General features: G+C 33.0%; 1 protein-coding gene and 1 long non-coding RNA gene across 3 annotated transcripts in view; both read right to left on the minus strand.

Annotated features, from left to right (window-relative positions):
- The window catches only part of LOC127708908 (uncharacterized), a 246,689-nt gene that overhangs the window by 4,341 nt on the left and 216,043 nt on the right, over window positions 1-26,305 (minus strand). Inside the window, exons 1-3 of one of the 2 annotated variants that reach the window (XR_007985432.1) lie at window positions 2,312-2,400; window positions 1,390-1,596; window positions 943-1,026 (exon numbers count right to left, since the gene is read on the minus strand). The exons of the other annotated variant lie outside the window; for it this stretch is intronic. The gene's annotated coding sequence lies outside the window, so the exon portion shown is untranslated. Of the gene's footprint in view, window positions 1-942; window positions 1,027-1,389; window positions 1,597-2,311; window positions 2,401-26,305 lie in introns of those variants that run through there. 2 annotated transcript variants of the gene reach the window in all.
- On the minus strand, window positions 4,151-8,218 carry LOC127708914 (uncharacterized). The gene is made up of 3 exons (XR_007985434.1): window positions 8,100-8,218; window positions 6,152-6,264; window positions 4,151-4,319 (listed from the first exon to the last, which is right to left on the minus strand). It is a non-coding gene; the product is annotated as an uncharacterized LOC127708914 (long non-coding RNA).

Below are 26,305 nucleotides of genomic sequence, written 5' to 3' on the forward strand. Positions count from 1 at the left end.
CGACGAACTCTCATGTTTTCTACAGCTAGCTCCCTTTAACCATAACCATACAGACGTATCCTGATTCAACTTAAAAAATAATCGCAAAGCATATACGATATTTGATACAAAAAAACGAAGAGAATTAGTTCAATTTCTTGTGTTAGACTTAACATAGACGATCTACTATACAAGCAGCCAGCTACAAAAACCATAATATGTCAAGTCAAATTCTTTCTATTTGGAAATGCACTTTCAAGAGCAAAGTGGATCTGCCACCAGTTTAAAATACACAACTTTAACTTTAGGGGTAAACAAGTACACAGGACAATGTTTAAATCTTAGGTTAAACAAAGATTTTAGTATAAACGCGTAAAAATATCATGTTTCAGTCTTGCTCTGTCTTTAGTTTTCTTTGTTGTGTTTTGTGTACTTTTTGTCTTTTCGTCCTTTTTTTTTACCATGGCTTTTTCAGTTTGTTTTCGATTTACGATCTTGAATATCCCTTTGGTATATTTCGCCTATCTTTTTTCAATACACAAGAGAGTAAACTATATACCGAAACTTTGTGAACTAGTTTAAAACTATGACATTCTTACTTGTATTGGGTTTCATATCGATGACAACAGATTGATTGGTACGTCCTGATTTCCTTTTATTAACTTCTATCATCTATGCAGTATTAGTGACAACGGTGACGAATATCATTATATTTGTGTATATAGTATACGAACGTAGAATTCAACTGAGGAATATGAGGGAAATATACCTCAAACGGTATAAAGCATAGAAAGACTCTCTCACCCAAATAACGAATTGCTATATTGGTATGAATAAAAACGAGTAAATGTAGTTAGGAAATGATACATAAAGTAATATATGTATAATTATAGTACTTGTAAGAAAATCTCAGTACTTCAAATACAATACTATAGTTCATGCTTAACAGTTGTATTTCAATACCATGTTCATCAAGTACAGTACACACCAACTCAATACACTGCAGACTAATGTTGAAAAGCCGTAAAGTGTTCTTGTTTACCTCTTCTGTAAATAATGTATTTGAACTCTTTTTATTGATTTACCTTCACAAAAGCACATTAGTACATGTCAGATGTGAATAAAATAATGATGCAACATATTGTAAACAATTGACGAAAATAAGCGTTTTATTGAATTGTCTAAACAGATAATCAGATCTAGACTCTAGTTTAAAACATAAATAGTTGTTAATTTCTACGTCATCTGGTCTCTGTTGGAAAGGTGTCGCATTGGCAATTATTCCACATCTTTTTATTTTTATATAGTCTTGTTATGAAATAGACTTGAAATCGATTTATCATTGAAAACAACTAATATATGAAATGTGAATGTACTAACCAAGCATTGATTGATTAAGGGACAACTTACCTAGCTGACATTTAGAGTTGTTGTGTGGTATTATATATTTCTTATTTGCATTTGTCCAAATATGTACATTAGACCTAATAAAGGGCGTCCAAACAAATGTATTGTTTGGTAATTCATCCTTGATTATCAACCATTGATCTACAGGAAGTGAGCATCCGCTATTTGAATTGATGTCACTCTTAGATATGTCACCAAGATTTGTTGTACCTAGAAAGATAATTTAATATCGTACCTTAGTACATGTATAACATTTCAAAATATTCTTGAATGCCTTACATTATAAAATTTATAAAAGGTTTCATTGGCCTTGTCTTTATTCGAAATAATAGAAAAAGATAGACCACCTACCAAACAGTTTAACAACATCAATGTATTCATGTGACTTTCTATAGAGAGCAACCGAATCGTTTCTTTATAAATTTAGTTTATTTAAAATTTGTTAGATAATCTATATAGAAATTCCCGTCTTGTTATGACCACGGTCGACCAAAAGCTTGCTACACGGTTTTAAGCATTGACCAACTGATGCAAAGCTAATAGTGAATGTGGGATAATGGTTTCATTAGCAATCGTGCCACATCTCCTTATTTTTATATGTACATGTCTTTACTGGTTATGTTGTTTGGTTTGGATGCTTTGTGACGGAAATGACGCATTCGATTGATTTGTCATTGAGATATATATACTCACTGCTATTTCATTCATACTGGTGAACATTAAACGGCATCTTTTCTTGTTGTTATTTGATACCGGTTTAACAATAAGTAACTGGAACAGAGAACTTGATATCCTCAATATGACTTCATTTCCCGTTTTTATGTTTTATGTTTTATATTCAATTATTAGTTTGTGTTCTTAATTGAACATGCGGATTTATTTTCGAATTTTTATGAATGTAGAATAAATAGGGAGATGAAATTACCTCCTCCATCTGTGATGCAAATTGCAGTGTGCTGTTAGGAACAAGACACTGCTTTATATGTTACATTGATTTCATCTATCATTTTAGCTACAATGCAGTTTCTATCCAATTCATCTTGATTTTCTGGGTTTGGTTGAAATACTTTGAAAATAATTCAAGAAAAAGCATCAGTTTAATCACACTTAACGTCCGACACGCAAAGCAATGAATGTGGTTTTTAATTTGATAGATGCTTTTGTGCTTTTTTGTAAATGATTGTTTGTTTTGATATTGTAACACAGTGATGACTGCTGTACCCATATTTTGACTATTTTATTTATTATGTCTGTTTTGTTCACGCATCGTTGTAAATATAACGGAATTTGATGAGACTGTCGTACAAGTGAGAGGTTTAGCGCTATAAAACCAGGTTTAATCCACCATTTTCTACATTTGAAAATGCCTGTAGCAAGTCAGGAATATGACAGTTGTTGTCCATTCGTTTGATGTGTTTTACCATTTGATTTTGCCATGTGATTAGGGACTTTCCGATTGAATTTTCCTCGGAGTTCAGTATTTTTGTGATTTTACTTTTTAATTAAGCTTCTGATACCTAGAGTTTTGTATTGCATTTTATTCGGACGTATTACTGTTTTCTGTAATCATCTTTTAATTTATTCACGAATTCACCTCCTATTGCGGAATCTCGGTCGGTTACAAACGGGTTGCAATTTTCATTTTGATTTCGATTTTTTTTTTTTTTTTATACTGAACACATATATCATGTAAATTTTTCGTCATGATTATTTCGATAGTTAAAAACATTAAAATGACCAAAAGTTGAAATGAAGATTTCATGCAACACATAGGTGACAATCGGTAGACAGATGACCGCTGATTTGCGCTCAATTATATAGAGAAAACGTTTGGGAGGGTCTGAAAGTGTCTGTTAGAGGCAGGTGACCGGTAAAACGAGGTGACCATTAAGGCAGGTTTGCCTGTACTTTGTTTTGCCAATTTGTATAGATAATTTATTGAAAATAACACGATTGTTGCTAGGTAACAAATGGCAACTTGTTAACATTTCTGCCCGATAATAAAGTCTCATTCAGGTCAAACGTGAACAAAATCTGTACTCAAATACGTCGGGTTCCTGCTCCATCAATTGTGGATTTACAAATTACACAGAACTGCTCATATTCGATACAATAAGTTTAAATATAGTATGGATTATTAAAATATCAGAAACAAGACGAGCGCAAGTTATAACTGTCCATACAAGGGTAAACAGATATTGTATAATTTTAGGCCATATCATTAATAGTCATTCTTCGAATTATGATTTACAAATTACTCTCATTATGCCACAGCATGTTTGAAAAATACATAATGCAAATCAAAACCAGGAGCTTGATGTTAATTGTGTGAATTTTGGTTATGTCAGTTGACAATTGGTTCGTCCTTTGTATATTCTGTGATTGACTGGATATGTGTTTTATAATGCTAATTGTATTTTCGTTGATACTTGATTTCGAGGTTTGTATAGAACCCTATGAGAATTTTACAATTCGTGGAACATTTTAATTCGTCGTTTATCTTTACCAACCAAAGATACGAAAATTGGTTCAAATGAATATAATGAATCTACAGTATGAAGTAACTACAATGTAGCACGCCTGGTTACAACTTGTCAACCTCATGCACCATTTGAGTAACGATTTTAAACATACAAATCTGAATAAGGGTGCCACATTACTTGAAAAAAAAAACCCAAACAATTTCGGAGTCGTCAATCTTTCTTAAATGTGAACTTGTTAATGAAAAATGTTATATTCTGCAATTCCTGTCGGTATTCCTATAACTAATCTAGATTTATGTTACCTTTCATCTGATTATACACATCAAAGTACCAGTTGTCTTTTGATCCACATGTAGCATTCGTCCACTGATCTGTACATGAATGGTTACAGATTTTACTAGTGTTCATGTTTGACCAATTTTGATCTCCTAAACACACGCGTGTGTTCATCTATTAAAATAAAAGATGTTCTATATTAACAACATAAATACGAAGATGTGCTATAAGTGCCAATGAGACAAATCTCCATCCAAGTCACAATGTATAAAAAGTTAATAATTATAGGTCAAAGTACGGCCTTCAACACGGAGCCTTGGCTCACACCGAACAGCAAGTATGTTTCAACATATTGAGCTAATGGCCAAATTTTAACGTGTCTAATACGATCATCTCGTGTTTTTGGATAATAACGTATTAAATTATAAAAAGTGAAGTATTCAAAAGATTTAGGTAAGTTAGCAACCCAACAAAGCAAACAAATACGTGTTTGAAAAAAAAACCAACATCATAGTAACTAAATACAAATTGGCGTAGCTTCAAAATTAAACTTATCATTTTCTACTTTGCAAAATACAGCTAAGGTAATCTATTTCCGGGGTCGAAAACCTAAAGTTTTTCTCATAATTTATGTCAACACAGAGGTGCTAAACGTGATTACTTACAAAAATCAAAGGCTTCATTTGTCGAGCGCAAATCCTGACCATGTAGAAAAAGAAAAAGGTGGAAAATTGGAGCATGGGGGACATAGCATGGGTTAATCGTGATTTTTCTAACAGTAAAGAATTATGTCACGATGCATATGACACGTGACGACTGACATCCAAGTACTTACTATATAACTCAGTTATTGTTGAAGTCATAAAATGAACAAGAAATTATTGATTATTGGGAGACATTCCTATTATAAAATCTCGGCACTTACTTAAGAGATTTAGGGGACGACAAGTCACATACATACACCCAAATAAAACTACACACAAAATTAAGTTATCCAGAAGGATAACCGGGTTCTGCTCCACTGTCACACACGAATAGCTGCAGACGATAAAAGTCCGTAAGTAAGAAAACAAGAATGTCTTGTATATTAACTGATAGCCATAAGATCGAAAAATAACATTTAGCTTAAAATCAAACGTGCAAAATGTATCAAATCATTACAAATAAACTCAATGAGATATATCTTTTTATCTTTTTTATTACTTTTGAGTAAATCAAAAGCAACACTTGCAATGGCTATATTTTGGATAAAAGCACACATTCAACCATTTACATATAAAGAAGCTTGGGCACGGATTCAGAAATTGAAAAAAGCAACTTAAACAATTTGTCGAAAAAAATAAAGATCCAAAACTACGTTTCTAGCTATAGGTTGCACTTTGTAAATACAGCTGTTACACAACCCACGCCTCTTTTGGGGAGATATATAATATTCATAGATATTTTATTTTGTTTACATACTGGTTCCCAGATATGATCTCTATGTTTCATCTCATTGAGACATAACTTGGGAACATTACCCAAAAAATATTATAAATAAACATAAATAGCGGTCGCCTTGAATTCTGAGGAAGACCCAAACTAAAGGGAGGGATAGTACAGAATTTTTGTATATGTTTAAACTTTTAGAAGTTCGGGGCATATAATTGTTGAAAATATGCCGCACAGCCCTATATTTTGACCTTTGAACAAAATTGTAGTGCATATGAGCTTTCTATTCTAGAATATCATTTTTTACGAAACTTTCGTAAAAGTGGTACAGTTTTAGTCATAAAAGGATCTAATCTGGGAAATTGCATTGTCTGTATTTACAGAAATGCAACCTTAATGCTGCTAATAGTAGAAATAAAATTTAATATATACATGATATATAACCACTGAACCATAAAAAAGATAGAAACATTCGTTAGTATTACAAAAAGCTATAGATATGCGCAAAACAGATTTCGTTTACGTGGTTTGATTAATTTTGTTAATATTGACAACATTTACAAATTATAACCTACCTTCACGCCGAAATATGAAGACGATTCACATTTTATTGAACAACGACCTGGTGAATTGTATTTTAGTTGTTTCATGTTGTTCGTGTCTGTATACGAGGAATTAAAATAACAACCTAAAAAAAAAAATTACCAGTTACATGCAATGAAATAGGTTGTTATATTTTAATTTTTTCTAAATATTTCTGTACTGAATAAAAACACAACCTGGTATCGTTTATTGATTCTTTCCTGTAATAACATATTTCTAAAAAGCAACCTTTTCTTCTATATCTGTGCGTCCTTAAATTCATTCATATATTCATAATTTTTTTTTTGTCTCTGAAACATGTTTATACAAGTGTTTTTATAAATCGATTGGTATATAAAGCATTGAACGGAAACCGACTATACTGTTCATGTGTTCATATATGTAAATGACTATACATAGTTTAAAAAGAAAATATCGAACTTATCCCTGATTTAGAATATATCAGAAGGAAATGAAAGAGATGATCACTTAATGGTTTATGACAGACATGTACAGATGCTTTTTCAACATATATTGAAGGAGTCTCTCTCCATGTTTGAAGTCCTTGATTTGAGGAAAACTGATAGAAAAAGACAATAACAGAAGCAGATTTAATCATAACCAGACCGGAGGTGACAAATCTCACGCATGGAATTGACCAAACAAGAGATACAGAAACCATAACTCAACTTTTCAACGAACTGAATTTCCAAAATGTACAGGCAAAACATTTTTTAAAACTGGATTGGCAATTCCGACCAATGAAAATTAGGGCTTTTAAGGATGTACTTAGGTGACAAGAAAAAAATCTAGATCTAAAAATTGATACTATAAGTCGGAAGAGCATTAGTTTAAGATTAAAATAAGCTAAACATATTGATAGGTTATTGAGTTCTTTTTCGAGATATTTTGTTTAAAAAAAAAATGGCTGGATAAGGCTGACTCGGACTTTTACCTTATATTTGCATTGGTACTATTTGGGTCTCAAATCGAAAGAAAAAAAAACTAGAATCTGCTTAAATTTTGGTAAATGACCTACTATATATGAGCCATTATTATACCTTACATATATTATCAAGAATTATATTGGGTAACACGTTATCACGTATCATGAAATTAATTTTCATTTAATTGCAAGGAAGGACGAATAACCATAAAAATTTACACCAGCGGTGAATAACCCTGTTATTCACCGGCGAATAACTTTTAAAGTTTCTTGATTTGCACACGAGCTATATCTCACGAAAATGACGTCACAAACGTAAGTAAACAAAATAGCAACGTCCACGTTCTACAGGAAGCACATCGAGTGTTGAGGAAACAAGGCTTTGGCCATGCGTCTAGTGCCGATAATATCTCTTATAAACGGTCCGTTTCAGGGCCATCAATATTTTACAAAAAGATTCTACCTTTGTTATACATACGAGAAATTCTAAAACACAAATTTATTTTCGAACGTTGACTTGTGTTTATTACTATACAGTAAGTTAATAGTCCAAGTAATTATGACGTCATGAAGGGCTATTTTAATTTTTTCAGTGACGCCTTCCTGTGCCCTTAGTGAAATAACCTTCTCAAGTTGACGATTTTGGATATTCACCCTTTTCTACGGGCCATAATTGTATATTGAAGTCTTATATGAAAAGAAAAATAGGTATTATGGGGCAAAATATTTTACCCTGTATCGTAGGGAAAAAAACCAAAGAGTCCGAAAATCTGACACAAATTCCTAAACCTCACCTAAGTACATCTTCAAACAAACGAAAAGTTAAATTCTGATACTCTTAAAATCGAACAAAAAACGAACGAATTGAAGAATAGAAGGATGGTCCAAATGTGGAAGTGGGGAGGGATGGGGGGAGAGGTCAATATTTGCCACACATTGAAGTGCACAAGACATATCTCTGCATAACTCAATAAATGCAATTAACTATAAATTACCTTCATATCTCATCCAATGTGTAGAAATGAACACGTCATATCTTTCCCTTTCCAGATAAGGAGATCCATCATCATCATGGTAATTAATATGACATGGTATTGTTGTACATTTCCCCAAAGCATTCAGGTTTTCTGAAATTTCAAAATAATTGTTTTAGTATCTGCATCACGTCTGACTTTTCAAATAATGTAATTCTAAATCAAACAAGTATTTTGTATCAAAAGAAACGCATAATTGATTTTTAAGTATCTTAATACATGTATTTTGAATGGAAACGTATAATTACTAATAAAGATATTCACTCAAAACGTGTTTGATTGAGAAGAGGACAGTCAATTCCTTCGAGATTGCTGAATAAAAGTCAGTTTATCACAACTTGAAATACTTCCGGTGCCTTTCAAATTAGTACCGTGTATGACCACCTCTCGCTGCTAGGACTGCTATGCATCTCCTCGGCATGGATAATATCAATGTTTAATGATGTTTCATGGAAATGCTCGCCATTCCTCTAGCAACATTTGTCAAAGCTGATCAAGGGTCGGAGATGGGAGTTGACGCTTGCGCACACGTTTATCTAGTTGGTCCCATAGATGCTCAATAGGATTCAAGTCCAATGATTTTGAATGCCAAGGTAGCACATTAATGTTATTTTGCTCAAGTTAGTTCATAGTTAAACGCGCTGTGTAAGGCCTAGCATTGTCCTGCTGGAATAACTCCTTCTGTAGGTCAAAAACATGCATAAGGTGAGGTTGGTGAACTTTTTCCAGGACCTGTGAACCGTTAAATTACCCGGAACAGGTACCAATACCGTTTTACGACATTAGAGATAGCCGCCCAAATCATTAGATTTCCGCCACCGAAGCTGTCCACTCCTTGATACACGAGGAACCAAAACGTGCATGCATGCACAGTTCGACACGAGTTCTTCTATCACGTTTCTGAAGCTTAAAACAAGACTCATCATTGCACCAGATTTTGCGCAAGTTGCGTAATGTCCAGCCCCCCCCTTCACTGTGTTGCACCATCGTACTCTATTCCGTGTAACATCCTCAAAACGGGTCCAAATAACGGCCTCCTGTGTCTACTGCCATGTTGTTGCAGTCGATTGCAGACTGTTTGCGAGCTGATTTTTTCTCAATCCTGGTATTCCAACTCCAGCGGCTGTTGCGGCAACGGTTCGGTTGCATAAATCAAATACCCTTATGTAGTGATATTGTTCAGGAGTCGGGCGGTTCTTAGTACAGCCAGTCTGCTGGTATCTGTTCTAAAGTCACTTTGGGACACTTCGGCCTGGAGATGGCCGACGACGATATTTCGAATAGCAAGGTCCAATGCAACCTTGGCATGGCAGAATTTTTACATTTTGATGAATTAAATCTTCAAACTTGGTCCTTATATACGCAAAAGTGTAACAGTTGAGTTGACCACAATATTCTTGTGAAAAACGTTAGCATATCTCGCGGCGAAAAATATCATATGACTATAAGGGAGTCGCAAATTTCATGTAAAAAGAGAACCAAATCAAAAGAACGGGCATTTAAAGTTTAAAACTTACCTGTAAAAATTTCCAAAATGCAATTGTCTGTCTCATTTTACTTTATAAAATATATATTTTGCATTTTGAAATATTCATCCGAGCTATGCGTTTCTTTTCTTAAACAGTATATAAAGATGAGATTGAAATACGTAAGTTGTAATCCTTTTTTTCTAACTTGATTTGTATCTTCTTTATGTTTTTTTTTTGTCGCCCCGATATAGCCTTTTTGTGTTGATGCGGCGTTAAGAAAACATTAATCAATCAATCTAAATGGTTTTACTAGATGTGAACATTGGCATACTTCTGTTGCACCCAATGTCGAATAATTCCATCTTTGAGCCAACTAAATATATAGGTCAAAAGAAATGACCAAGTAATGATGGATGCAGTTGATTACACGAAGCTGTATTGCTTATTTCTTAAACATGTTGTCAGTATTTAATAACAAAATATGTAAAGATTCAAAATAAAAGATTTGGTTAATTTACAATCAAGTTCAATTCCAACAAAACGTTTTCAACGAGCATACAATTCATGCAGTTTATGCCCTTCTCCCTCATGCTTCAATGAAATAGTCCGATAGACATTTAGTCAGGTTGATTATGTCGAACAATAGCATTTCTTGGAAATTTCTATCATACTCTTTTTCAAAATCTTTGTCAACTTTTTCAAATGTTGTCGTCAAATTCTTATTGAAACTAAGTGTACAAACCTGCTACTATTAACAGCATTAAAACAAAAGACGTTCTTAAAAACATATCAACAGCCATTTTGAAATATTAAAGATTTCCCGTTGTTGCAACCCAAATACGGAAATATTTAATAACTTAAAGTTACTAAACACTAGTGGATAAAATTTCTATTTTAATCTTATTTCGGAAACAAATTAACGTTTCATTGTTTTCGAGATTTGTAAATATTTAGCAGCGTTTTTTTCTGAGGGGAACTTTTGTGTTATATAAACTTTTAGGGTAACAATAGAAAATATGAAAATATTTCTAAAAAGATGTTCAATGCGAAAACGAATGTTTTTGATTTTACTTGAACATGTTGAAAAGCTAGTTGAATTGAATAAACTTGCTAATGATTTATACTCTAATAAAAAAAAACTCTGCCTTTACGTATGAGTTCAATACTTTTAATGAAACCCTTTAAACATCTTTGACTTTTACCTTACACAAATTTTCTGTTTTTTTTCTGCAACACCCGCTTTTATTAAGAATTTGAAACATCGAATAGTTTTGTTTGATTATGTAGTTTTTGATAAATTAAGTGCATAATCATGTGATATTATTGTACGATATATATATATATATATATCAAATGTATGTGAAAGAGAGGCGAAAGATACCACAGGGACATTCAAACTCATAAGTTGAAAATAAACTGACAACGCCATGGCTAAAAAAAAAGACCAACAGACAAACAATAGTACACAAAACACAACATAGAAAACTAAAGACTGAGCAAGACGAACCCTATCAAAAACTGGGGGTTATCTCAGGTGCTCTGGAAGTGTAAGCAGATCCTGCTCCACATGTGAAACCCGTCGTGTTTTGCTGAAATGCTGAAAGTGGCGTTAAACACCAATCAATCGCGATATATATATATATATATATATCCGGATATGGTGTACAAATATTTGCACCTCATGTTTGCGGTATACCATCTTTTCCACAAGTTTATTGTTTTCTGTTTGGTATTAAATAAATATTAAGATCCATTTTGTTAGATCTGGTGATCAATTTATTTGGCAATCGCCAATGGCAGTCAGCAGGGTTTAAGAACATCAGTTGTTCGACCTGTTAGTCAAATGCGTTTTGTTAAAATAGACTTTTTCACTTTTTTTGGTCTTTTGGAAATTGTTGTTTGTGCTGTATTTAGACCCCTTTACCAAGAAATTTATTTTTACATGCACACGTATAAAAATTGCGGTTTTTATCCAACGCAATCATAGGTTTGAACGTTGTTTTCAATTTAGACTTTTATATATATATATATATATATATATATATATCAAATGAATGTGAAAGAGAGGCGAAAGATACCAAAGGGAAATTCAAACTCATAAGTCTAAAATAAATTGACAACGCCATGGCTAAAAAAGAAAAAGACCCACAGACAAACAATAGTACATAAAACACAACATAGAAAACTAAAGACTGAGCAAGACGAACCCCACCAAAAACTGGGGGTGATCTCAGGTGCTCTGGAAGTGTAAGCAGATCCTGCTCCACATGTGGAACCCGTCGTGTTTTGCTGAAATGCTGAAAGTGGCGTTAAACACCAATCAATCACTATCAAATGTATGTAAAAAAGAGGCGAAAGATACCAAAGGGACATTCGAACTCATTAGTCGAAAATAAATTGACAAAGCCATGTAAAAATTATTTTAAACAAATGAAATAAGAAGCCACAGGATATAGTTAACGAAATATCGGCATCCAACAGTTTTTATGATTGTTTGATTGATTGATTGGTGTTTTACGCCACTTTCAACATTATTGTTCTATTTCGCGGTGATCAGTTTTTATTGGTGAAGGAAGCCAGATTGCTCGGAAGGAACCATCGACCTTCGGTAGGAAAACTTACAATCCTAGTCAATCAAAATTAGAAACGAGCGCACCGGTGACGTGCTGGAACAGTTTTGATGAAAAATTCAGTTACATGAATGATATTAAATTTATTCTACACTAATTAATTGAAACAGTACTAGTTTGACTGCACTGGATTTGCAATTTGCTTTTTTCATCCCTTCAGTGATCATCGTAGCTGTACAAATAGACATATTCACAATAAGCAGAAACCAAAATAGAATCCGAGAATGAAACAAAACCCAAAATTAATGATAACTGAGAGGGTGGGTATTCTCCTCTGTAAATATCAGTGTGAACTCAATCAGTCTTTTCATTAATATTATTCTTAATCTGAAATAATTATATCGATGATTACTTGAAATCTTCCGGAGCACCTGAGATCTCCCCGGTTTTTGGTGGGGTTCGTGATGCTCAGTCTTTAGTGTTCAATGTTGTTTTTTGTATGCGTTGTTTGTCTTTTGGTATTTTTTTCCTTTTCTGACATTGCGTTGTCAATCTTCTGAATATACTGGTACAAAGTATATACCATTTAAAATGTCGATAAGGCAAAATGAAATTCAAAATCGAAGAGCATTGAGGACCCTAAAATCCGAATACAGCTAAGGTAGTCTATTCCTGGACAAGAACATCCTTAGTATTTCGAAAAATTCAAAGTTCTATTTACAGTTAATTTATAGTTATGACAATATCAAAAATAATTCATGTCAACACAGAAGGTCTGCCAACTGTGCTGGTGATACTATAATATAATCTAGAGGCCTATGTCGCTCACTTTTACAGGTATATGTGCATCTGCAACATCGGACATTCTCTGACACTGTAGAATAGATTTTAATCCACGATTAAAGTCCTTTTTTCTTGTTCTAGTGGTGCTGATACTTTTCGTTTTACAGTATCTCTCTATCGTCTATAGTTGTTTTAATCAAAACACAAATAAGGGCATTTATAGCTGACAGTACGGCATGAGTTTTTTTCTCATTGTTGAAGTTCAAACGTTGACCTATGTTGTTTATGTCCTCGTAACTTGTACACTGGTGGAAAATTGTGAATATGAATATTTGCTATTAAAAATTTTGTATCCTATCCATAATAGTTTTCAAGAGAAAAGATAAAACATTAAAAATGGTAAACATCTTTATTGAAGGCCAATAACTCCAATATTGATTGACTGACATTTTCATCCATATTGTCGTAGTTCAAGATCTTGTCTTGCTGATAATATTTTACACAAACGTTTTATTGTGCAGTTTATCTCTCTCAATTACCATTATTACAGGCAAAACACACAAAATGTTGGTTGACAACCGAGATTATCGGACACTTTTTTAAACGAGTTATCACAAGAATGTTGTGGCCAAGTTTGGTTCCAATAGTTTAGTGGAGATGATTTTCGTTATGGACGACGGATGACAATTGACACCGATGGACGACAACGAAATACGACACACGCTAATTGCAGGAAAAAGCTCACACTGGCCCTATGGTCCAGATGTGCTTTGCAATGCTATCGGATCAATACAGGAAAGAAAAAAATCTAATCTGATGTTCAGGACTTATGAAGTCTTACACACTAAAATCGGTTGTTGCATTCTAGATTAGATCCAAACATTAATGTTATAGATGATACTGAGAGATGCAAACTTGTGCAATGTTAACAAATAACCTGCACATAATTATAACATGTTTATTGCAGCAAGTATTTAATAGCTATTAAGTGATTCCCTATTATCTATAGATACGCAAAGTAATGTCCATATAAAAATACGAACTCATTAAACAACATTTTGTTTTAATAAAACTATAATAACAACACCAACAAAATGAAAAAGAACGTACAAAAAAACCACATACAAATGTGATTAGAATTTGTTAATGGAATTTAAATCTTGATTAGTAAGTTAAAAAAAAAAATCGTTCAGTGTTTCGTTGATTTCCATTCCCGGATTATTCATTTTTTTAGACTGCTTTGAGGGAAATGCAGCGTGTTGATCATAGTAATACGTTGGTAAGGTTGGTATTCATGATATAATTAATCATTGGAAAATTGTATTAATTTACACTGACTCCCACATATATATATTTCTATTTAAAACTATAGAATTTAAGCTACACTCTCGTCTGTTTCATCAATAGGTGTTGCTAAAGAATAAATTTTAGATTTGCTTCTAGATCCTCTTAAATCGAGTTCTATACCAAATGGCATTTTAAGTGGTCTTATTGAGATCATATGCAAGAGTCTTTCCATTAAAGACATTCGTCTGTCGTCTGGTTCGTCATAAATGTGTGTACTTTTAACGTTTATTCTCTCTGAATATGGTAAAACCGGAAATGCACTGTCAGTTCTTCTAAATTCGGCCCCATCTTTGCTGGAATCGATTGTAGAATTTGCTACGTCTATACTAATATCACTTTTATTATCAGCATTAGAATCGAATACGAACTGCTGAATGTTCAATTGTGTTTTCCTAGCATCACAATAGTCACTTGCTCGGCATTTTAATTTTGGACTACCAGATCGTGATGCGCGCCTTTTGATTAAGGATTTGCGCATATTTTGACTTTTTTGAACAACGCTTTTGCTAATCTGAGAAAACAATTTGTTCACTTTAGAGGTTGCTGTGTCCCATGGCTGTTCGAAAACACTGGTCACATTATCTCTTCCGTGCACGTAGTCGTATTCATTGTTGTCTGCAAATCGTGAAGTTGGTTCAGATCGCAAAGTGAAATCAAGATGTTGATATTCACCGTTTTCTGTCCTTTGGCAATTTGTGTTTTGACAAGATTCGGTTGCACAGAAACGCGGTCCTTCTATTTCATTAGATGTGGAGGTTTTATCTATAGGATCAGAATAATTTTCAGCCAATGCAGTAATTGGTATGGTGTGCTGTGGGGGTCCTTCCATGGCTATTACAATATTTTCTTCAGACCTTGAAATAGGAAATGTATATGTTCCCCTATATAAAATAAATCAAAGACTAATGTCTGCTGATCTGTAATTGTCGTCTTGTTGTTATTTCCCGTTGGGTTGCTGTCCAATCGATGTGTACCCGACAGATTTATTTTTGATGAGTTAAATATTCTTACATATATACATAAATTTGTCTTTAAAGAATAATTTACCATGAGCAATTGGATGATTTTTATAAATCTTCAAAGAGGGTTCACATTTTTACTTTGAAGACGTACAAAATCTGCTTAATGATTCAGAGAAAAGCATATAAGTCAAAATGTCAAGTTTTGTTTATAAAAAGTATTTGTTCGCAAGAACTATGTATGTATTGTGTCACCTGGCAACTTCCATGTGACACAGCCTTAAAGATGGGTCGTCGTCATTGTCAGCGTCACATTGCTCATTCGAAAATTCGTAGACCGGCTTGACAGAAATCAAACAATTTGGTACAAATTCTTCGACAGGACATGAAATTGAGCACCCGCTATTAAAATTTGTGATGTGATTAATTTTGCGTGTCATTCATCCGGATTTCTCGCAAAACGACTTCACAGAAATAAACCAAACAATATTATTAAACAAAGGTTTTCCTATTTAATTAAATGGTCGTTTGATAAATCTGTTGCAAATCTTTTTGTTGCAATTTTAAACTCATATAAATTTTTTTTCTCTAGTGAGAACGGTAGAAATGCTACATATACTAGCTGGAGGTGTGAACACATGATTAAAGATGTAAATTTTCTCCTTGATAACATTTATTTACGTTTCGACAATAAGGTTTATCGACAGGCTGTAGGTATTCGTATGGGCACCAATTGTGCCCGATAAAAGAAGCCTTGTTCCTGTACTGTTATGAATCACAGTTTATGGCCAAACCCAGTAAAGATCTGTCTAAATTTGATTTAATTGGAAAATTCAACAACACTTACCGCTATCTTGATGAACTTTTTATCGTTGAATAATCAAGAATTCTCTAAATAAATTGCCGAATTTTGCCTAAAGGAGCTTTCTTTAAATTAATCAAATATAAACAGCAATAACTCTCCTTTTTCTTAATTTAGATATTTTAGTTTTACACGAAAAAATTACGACAAATTAAAAGGGAAGATTTACTTTTTCAATAAATACAAAGATTTGGTTTGCAAGTTTGGTTGTACATCTAGAAATCGTATTTCAAACAGAATAGCACATCCTAATTTTTACGGACATTTTGTTAACCTAGCACGGAATTTAGATACGATCCGGGTAAACTTATCAATCCTTTATATGAAGTTATTCTAAAAGGTAACCAATTCAACACTATAATAAGAATATTGGAATATTGTGTGTTTTTGGTATAGATATTGATTTGTTATCAGTAAATAAAACCATACTTAATGTTGTTGTTAAACACATATGTACATTCATGTACTACAATCTGTCGATACCTATATGTTGGCATTGCAAAAAGTCATGTTTTCCCTTGACTAATAATGACTTCATTAAACTAAATCCATTGGATGTTGGATGTGTACTGATTGATATTTTAGTCTGAGATACATGATTGTTTTTAGTTGCTATAGGCTTTCAACTAGCTGTCAGTCACTGTTAGGACTCTCAGATCTTTACTAAGTGTCTTTTTTGTTGTGATACATATGGTGCCACTTCAAATCTGTGTTTTCGTTCACTGTTTTCTGCTTTGTATCGATCTGATGCTCTTTTTCAACTAATTTTTATAGTTTTTTCTTGTATTGTACTGTTACACCAATGTCCCAGGCTAGGGAAAGGGTTTGGCGCCAGCAAACTAGTTTAACCCTGCCACACACTGTATGTGTCTGTATCAAGTTAGGAGCCTGTAGTGGTTGTCGTTGGTTCATGTCTATCAAATTGTTTTGTTATAAATAAGGCCGTTAATTTTGATGTTTAAATTTTTCATGTCGGGGCATTTTATAGCCAACTATACGATATAGGCTTTTCTAATTGTTGAAGGCTGTACGGTTGCCAATAGTTGCTTACATACACTTCATTTGTACTTTGCTGGATAGTTGTCTCAATGGCAATCATATCACATTTCCTTGTTTTTATATGCAAAGATTCCTCTTTTGTACCTTTTCTAAATTTGCATATCAATTTTTGGCTTGTATTATTTCGAAACGAGAGGCGCAAGTTGTTTTCCTTTGAAGTCTCATGCATTTAAAGTTTAGTATTCTTGGGATGTAAAACTATTTCTATTCTATAATTTTCAATTACCTGTTTTTTATCCGAATGCAGCATGCAATGATTGCACTGAGCATTACCATAGCACACGCGCCAAGGGTAATGCCTAAATCAATTAGAAAACAATAGAATTTAATGTTGTTTTTTTATTGTATGATTGCCGTCTCTTATTGAACTACATCTACAAATATATTTAAATTTAAATTGATTTTCTGTTCTTACTTTTAACGTCAAAAGTGTTTTTGTGAGTTCATTAAAACGAGGCTTATTTATACTAAATTCGTCAGAGGTGTAAAAATAAACAGCTTAATCTCAGAGAACATGGATTGGTTTATAAGTTAACAATGGATTTGAACTAGCTTTCAGTTGTTGTGAGTACTCTAATATCGGTTGTCTACGTCTTTTGTTGTTTTTGTTTTTTGTTTTTTTTTGTGCTTAGTACATATCTGGTGAGTTAGTCGAGGCCTTTCCACATAATTTTTACCGTTTGTTGCTATGATGTGTTGTTAGATTACTTTCCTAGGTCAAGGGATTTGTTCAGCATTGCAAAACACGTTAAACCTTGACATATTCCTTGTGTGTCTGTTGCAAGCCAGGAGATTGTAATGATATGGTTGTTGTTTTTTGCTGTCTGCAAGATCAATGAAGATGGGTTTTTCGTTCATTATATTAGTATAAATCAAGTCGATGGTTTTCTCTATTGAACTGTGTCACGTAAACTTTGTCATACCAGTGCCTTTAAAGCTTACTACACATACCATACGGTACGTTTTGCTCATTTGTGAACGTCAAGCAGTGACCCTTTCATTGTTCACCATGTTTTTGTTTCGGTATGTATTAAAGTATATGACGCACAAAGTGGCAGTAAATTATGTTATATTAATTTTGTCATTGATATTTTATGCTTATCGTTTTTGTTATAGTGATTATTATTGTAAATCTACATACTATTTCCAATAAAACATAACGAGAAGTTAGCGAGTAATATTCTTTTTTAGCGTCAAATGATCGATGTCATCAGTGAAAAAAAGCTTGAATAATGATACAATAAAAGAGTTAATTTAGGATGTTAGGATGGTGTTGATGGTCCTAAGTGTTAAAGTAATAATCACTTTAAACATACATTTAATGTGAAGTAAATTGGCTGTTCAATCTGGTGGATAATCGTCTCATTGGCAATCAAACCATATCTCCTTATTTTTCATATATCATATATATGTCACAGATGTTTATAAAATTTCGCACACAACTTTTGGATGTGATACTTAAACTGCAAATCGAAAGACAAAAAAAAAAACCAAAACATTTCACTGTTATATTTGCTAAAATATTATTCAATAGCAATACCTAAAATATATATAGAACATTGTCAAAAGGTTCTGTACAAAACGTTCTTTATATCCAGTTCATAGATTATTTTTACAAATCGATATGTATTTGCAAGACAATTGACCGTTTTGATGGTGTCAAACTCTCATAGTTAGGTTCAACGGCTTGTTTTGAGTATACACCAGTTACGTTGTGTTTTGCTGCGTAAATAGCACAAAAAGTTGTGAAACGGTTTTTGATGTCTTTCACTACCATCACGATGAGAGATTGCTTAATAAGCTAACAAAAGAAGTCGATGACACCATGATTATTCTTATCACGTTTTATCAGACAAAAAGAAATTAAGTAATAATACCATACTAACTTTAAAAAATCCAAGGACTCATTTTGACCATTGAATTATTTGAGACAAATTCAGACGGGTGTCTGGTGAAGCAAATTTAAAGCTCGATGTCTTTGATACTTTTGTTTAAGGAAATTGTTTCACTCACATTATAAAAATAAGAATATGCGGTATGATTGCAAATGAAACAACTCTTCACAAGAGAACAAATGACACATGATTTTGCTACAAGTTTATTGTATTATTAAAGTATCAATTCAATGATATTTTAATAATAAAGGAGATAAATAGATATTTTTTTATCACCAATTTAAAGTAATGTTAAACATTCACAGTGTGACATTTCTATTCATCCAAACCGCCTCATCGCGATCGTTTCATTTTGCATTACAAAATTACATAGATATAAGAAGATGTGGTATGAGTGCCAATGAGACAACTCTCCATCCAAGTAAAAATTTATAAAAGTAAACCATTATAGGTCACAGTACGGTATTCAACACGGAGCCTTGGCTCACACCGAAAAGTAAGCTATAAAGGGCCCCAAAAAATTACTAGTGTAAAACCATTCAAACGGGAAAACCAACGGTCTAATCTATATACATACCCATCTGAATAACAAATACTGGGTCATAATTTTCTACAAGCAGAGTATTGTTCGCCACAGTAGTGTTGTAACCAATGCTGTTGTTCTCAACAAAAGTAATTTCTTTTTCAGTTGAGAGAGTATATTGCTGTCTGTCATTTGTAATATGTTTCGTTTTTGTGTTTGCAAAGCTGCTGGTTGTTTTTTCTGCAAAGATTACAATGCATTTGTTTGACATGAAAAAATTAAACAACATTTGCGATGTGCTATACTAGAATATTTTGTTAAATTCGTAATGGTTAATTTGCTCTTCATAAAATTCTACCCCAAACATGGTTAGTCATCTAACAATCTAGTTACATAGGGTACAACAGACTATTTCAACCACTACATCCTTCGAAAATCACATTAAAACAAATACAAAATAAAAAAAAAACAGTTTACGTCTCAAACACTGATTTACTAGTTTGATAGAGAGTTTTTCGATATTGAAAACTAATGCTCATCAGTCAGGTAAGTTTTTTATGCGAACAAAGCTTATATCATTTGTTATGATGTATATACATATTGATAAACAGTTGAATGGTTCATAAAGGTTTAGGATGTGTGAAGCAATATTTGCAAATTATCATTTTCTTACGTACTTCTGTAGACTACTGACACACTATATGACTATTCTCTCTTATATAATGAAATTTAAATGATTTCCTTCTGATGAATTTTGCACCAACAATGTCCTTATATGTAACTTAATAACCTTCTATGTGTTTTTCTTGCATGAATTGTCTTCCTCAACGACGCTTCTTCAATGACATAGTGCATAACCTAACGGAAATTTTATTAAGGTGTTCGACCACCAATTCAAAATCCCCATCTATTCATGCATTTCTTTTCAAATTCTACAGCTTTTAAAATAGTTTACTTTAAGTTTAACTTCATATAAACCAGGTATATCCTGAATTGTACATGTATCACCAATTTCTCTTTCACCAAAAGTTTCATTTCTGCAAATGTGTTGGTTAGTTTAAGAAAACGGTGACACCAAAAGCACTATTTTTTGTCAGGGAAAGTCTACTTTTGCATACGTTCTAAATCGATGTGAGTGAGTTGGTGGTCTGACATCTAAAGGTTAGAAATCTGAGCAGGTTTAGTATCTACGGTTATTTTCCCTTAACTGTAGTTTAAATCTCTCGTTTTTTATTCATATTAGTTACTAGTGTTACAGTCATGCTAATTTTTGTTTATTAGGTAACAATTGTTTTGGTATGAAAGTCTTGAAATTGAAAACAATATGGCATTGGATTGCCTTCAAAATATATAAAAAAATACAGTTTCTTTATTTTTACATCATTAATTATCACCAATCATTACCTAAAATACATTTTTCTATGAACAAATCTGAAATATTGTTGTCCCGCTCTGTTATGCAATTATGTGGCTGATAATTGTTGCACGGTATTCTTTGTAACTCCGGTGTCAAAGATTTGTTCACGAAGGCACATCTTAGGTCTTTGTTATTTTCAATATCTGTTACAAAAAATATACATTTAAACACCATGCATTAATTGCGTACGGACGGGTACACGACCACTCTTACCTTGGCCAATTCGTACTCAATCAACTAGTACTTTTGTCAACTCGTACTTTTACCCACTCGTTCTTCCACCAAGTCGAATCATTCAATTAGATAATTTTCTATATTGCACTTTTATCTTTAAATCTGATATAACGTTAAATTTCGCAACATTAACTGATACGGGACACACTTCATACGTCATCTGATTCCCATATTTTTCGACTCCAATCGCTGATAAAGGGGAAACGAATATTGCGTTATGAAGGTATTATGACTTCGATTGTCACCATTGTATGTCATCCACGAAGTGTTCAAATAAATTCATCCAACCCAGCCTTCGTAGTTACTATCTAACAAAGTAAGGTTTTCGTTGGCTACTAAGCTACACTTAGCAGCACTCTCATACCAAGTCATCATTTCTATGTCCTCATATTGATATTCTATTTAGTGAAAAAAGAATGCATAATTGTACATATTTTAAGAAAAAGATTACTCTCTATATGAATTGACAAACAGGGATATTGTCATTTAACACAAAAGACTCAAATTCCATTCACTGCCTTGTCAATATAATAACTTCATTGGGAACGATTAGACCCACACATTTAAAAGCAATTGATGTATAAGACCCAAAACATGAAGAGCTATATGACCAAATTAGAACTTAACAATAGCCAAATTCATCTTACTTTGTCTGAGGAATTTGTAACCTTAGTTTCTAAGTAATTTCTGAATTTATCAACGAATAATTTAATATGTTTAGAAATAGTTTGTTAAAACTCAAGGCAGTACCGAAGCACTGACTACCGAGGTGATGATACCTCTGGGACTAACTGTCTGACAGCCTTTGTATCAACCAAGTGTTAGTAAATGGAAATCACACTTAATAAATTTCGTGCATCGGAAGAGATTTTCTGGATTTAACTTCACCAGGAACGTTCAAGCCAATACATTTAAAAGCCAAATGTTTACGACCTAAACATGTGAAGAACTATATGATCAAAAGGGACATAAAAAGATAAAAAGTAGTCGAATTCATCTAAGGTAAGCTTTGCCTTAGGGAGTTGGAAACGTATTTGCTTAATTATTCCTGAATCAATCAACGGGTAATTTAAGAATACAGTTATAGGAAGATGTGGTATGAGTGTCAATGAGACAACTCTCCATCCAAGTAACAATTTATAAAAGTAAACCATTATAGGTCAAGGTACGGCCATAGTTTGTTAAAGATCAGGTCAATACCAAAGCCAGCACTCACTACTGTGATTTACACGGGAACTAAAAGTCCACCAGCTTGAAGTAATGTACAAAAGAACTATGAACGAAATAATCAACATACAGTACCTTTAAAGTATTTCAAATTTACATTAAATACGTAATTGAATTCATCTACCCGTTAAAGGACGGCACATATATTCTCATTGTATTAAAACATCTACCTAAATACCATACATGTATCAATACTCAAATATACATTGTGTACATTCTGTGATTTTAACTTTTGCGTCAGCGGAAATGCATGGATTCGACTCATGTCGTTAAAAAGGTACGTTTTGCTTTTTAAACATAATAAACAAACCTGATATACCCATACAACTCAACATCCAAAACTGTACAAATATTATTGTGCACAATATAGTAAAATAAGCCATTTTGGATCTTCTCTCATTCATGATCATTTCCTGTGCAAGGAAATAGAAAACTGTTAAAATAAGGAAATAAAATAATATTATTAGTACAGAATATTCAATTTGTTCAGCCATTACATTTAATAGGAAATGATTGTTTTTTTATTGCAATTGTATATCATATTTTATCTTTTTAAAAATGTTTTCGTGATAAAAGAGATGTATGGCATATGTCGGTGGCAAAACGACAACATACCAATGGAACGAAGAAATCACAAATGACATTGTAGAGTTCATCAGATGTATTCGACAACAAACAGTTGTCTATCATATCATAACTTTTAAAAACAAAAAGTGAACAAAGGGTTCCTATTTGTAAAGTTAAGGTCGTCCCATCGACACTTTTACGAGCCCCTTCATTATTTAGTTGAACATTATGACATATATGTGTCGTAGACTCGAGATCTTTAATGACCGCATATATGTTTCAAATGTCGAATCCACAATCCCTTCCAAATTTCCTTGGATATGATAAGTTACATGTTTTCTGCCTTGAACAACCAGCCTGTAACCACCAGTTTAGTAAAATTTCTTACTCCTTTTAACTACCTGATATCACCCTGGGATGTTAGTGAGGTTACTGTTTGTTAATATCTTCTGTTTTAGACAGGATAATAATAGAGGTACAAAGTAGATCTTGCAATAACAATGAATAAAGATAATGTACAATACTAAAAGTATACAGGACAAATTTGTCGGAAAGAATGCAAAATCATTAACAGAAGCCTGAAAGAACAAAGCGCACAGATACAAATTATGTAAACGGAGAGTTACTCTTGATACAATTAAAAATACTTGACATAACATATTTGATAGTAAAATGGAACAATACTAATATGACACCATACAGAAACGAAAACTAACACGAATATTTATAAAAGGCGTAAGCCATTCAACTTCATATAAAATGACTGCATTTGGTTAGATATACTGTGGAAGTATATATTCGTGGGTCTCAATTTCTGTGTTTAAAAGATATTTTGTTTACGTGGTTTCCTCAATTGATATATATTGTAGTTAAGTTGAAAAAAAATATCTCCTTTTGCTACAGTTCATGCACACAAACTGTTTTATTTTTATTCGATTTCCAAAATTTAAGACCTTGTTACATTCTTGAAGCAAACTACTCAAAGGTATGTCTCCTAGCGATTACCGCCTCTTCATGAAGGGAAAGTCTGTCGATTGTGCACATTGCTTAGCTGTTTTAGTCAAAAATGGGGTCAACTACTTTGAAATGTAATTATCTATATTACAATGTATTTCAACAAGAGTGCACACGCTGAAACGTTTCACCTGCTTTTCTGACCATTGCTTTTATGCTGAAAGTCTTAAAGACAAAGGTTTTACAACAAGTATCTCATAAACTCAACATTTTTAAAGCTCCACGATAATGACATCAAGGTCAGATAAATCCAGACAGACATGTAAACCTTACAACTATTCTGTACACCAAATATCATAGTTGACTTATTGCTTATGGTACCATACCAAAACAAAAAAACTTAAGATTGACCATGAAAATGAGGTCAAGGTCAGGTAATCCTGTCAGACAGACATGAACACCTTACAATCATTTTATACACCAAATACAGTTGACATATTGCTCATAGCATGTATAGTATTTGAAAAACCGACCAAAAGACAACAACTTAACATTGAACAATGAACCATGAAAATGAGGTCAAGCTCAGATGAAATCTGCCAGACTGACTGACTGTACCCCTTACAATCATTCCATACACCGCATAAAGTTTGCCTACTGATTATGCTATCAGTGAAATGGACCTAACTACGTAACTTCAACTTTGATCATTAATCCATGAGTTGAGGTCGAGGTCAGGTACTATCTGACAGACATGTAGATACTGCAAAGAACCGACAAACCAAATATAGTTATCATATCACTCAGAATAAATGACAAATTCCCATGACAAAAAAGCTTTTTTTTTTAAAGCAGTCGCTGAACCATGAAAATGAGGTCATAACATAAGGTTTCTGCTTACAACGAATGAAGCATCCAGGTTGTCTAGCTACTGAACTCTAAAGATTTATACAAATAGTTTACACCGCCGCTGCCGCCGCAGCCGCCGGATAGTAATCCCTATGTCTCGAGCATGAAATATTGATTAAAGCTAGAATATTGCATGACATATCAATTGTTTACATGTAGATCAATTACCTTTTCTCTTAGAATTCCATATTATAATCATTGTCTGTTTAAATAGTGAATATTTCAGACATCATCTCTCAGGTCTTTATCCAACAGGGCTTAATGTTATGCTATTGTGGCCAAACTTACAGAGTGTAGTTTTCCACACTTGACTAGGATATTTTGACTTGTGTTCATCCTTTTTTAAGGAGTATGTCTTGATTTCTTTAATACTATAATGACCATCAAACTAAAGAAATGCTATGAATACATGTAAATTAATTCGAAACATGTCTACAGGTAACGTTTAAAACTAAGACAAGGCTGACATACACATGTAATAAACATTATCATTCCATTTCGAATCTTAGGGCATTTTGACAGTATTATTTGGTATTTATTTGACACCTAGACCTGTTCATTTTCTGACCTCCGCACAGTTATCACTGTTGTTTCTTATTTTCATCATTTAATGTCAGAAGAAAAGTTGTTTTAGATTATCAAATAGTCAGTGTGTTCGACTTTTTGAGCAAGGGAACTGTAGGATTTTATATTGCTGTTGAATGTTTTTCTCTATCTACTGTACTTTTAACCAAGAACACAAAAGGGAGTAAACATCGTCATTCAATTAAAATTATAACCACTAAACAAAATCCACTACCCATCCTCATTAAAACAGATCCTTCTCCAAAAGTTTATTTCGCCATTGCATTTTGTTTCATATTCGAGCTAATTCCAAAGTTTTGATGATACCAAAACATGCATATTTCGGACAAAAAAAAAAAGGAAAAAAATAATGCAACCGATAGGTCGACCAGGATTGATTGATTGATTGTTTCTTGCTTCACGTCGAATGACAACTATTATGTGCATATTCGAGACGAGAAGTTATTAACAATAAACTATATAGGTACGTTCTTATAGAATGGACGACAGTGACGAAGGATACAATTTGCATGACCACCAATAGACTATTTTCATATTACCGACTTTTGACTCCAGATTATGTATTTTTTAGACAGGTTACCTTTTCTGTGGTAGGACATTCTGGTACCCGGTCAAGTAAAATCAAACATATAATCGGTGCAATTAGAGGGGAAGTTTGCTGTTTTCCTATGATTTTGTCGTGTATAGAATACATAAAACAGTTAATTTCCCCCAAAAATTGTACCGATTGAAAGCTTGATTTTACTTCTTTACGTTGCTCTTACCAGGATGTCCTACCCGTAGAGAAGGTAACATGTCGAAAAATTA

Source organism: Mytilus californianus, unplaced genomic scaffold, assembly GCF_021869535.1.
Source record: "Mytilus californianus isolate M0D057914Y unplaced genomic scaffold, xbMytCali1.0.p SCAF_7, whole genome shotgun sequence".
NCBI lineage: Eukaryota > Metazoa > Mollusca > Bivalvia > Mytilida > Mytilidae > Mytilus > Mytilus californianus.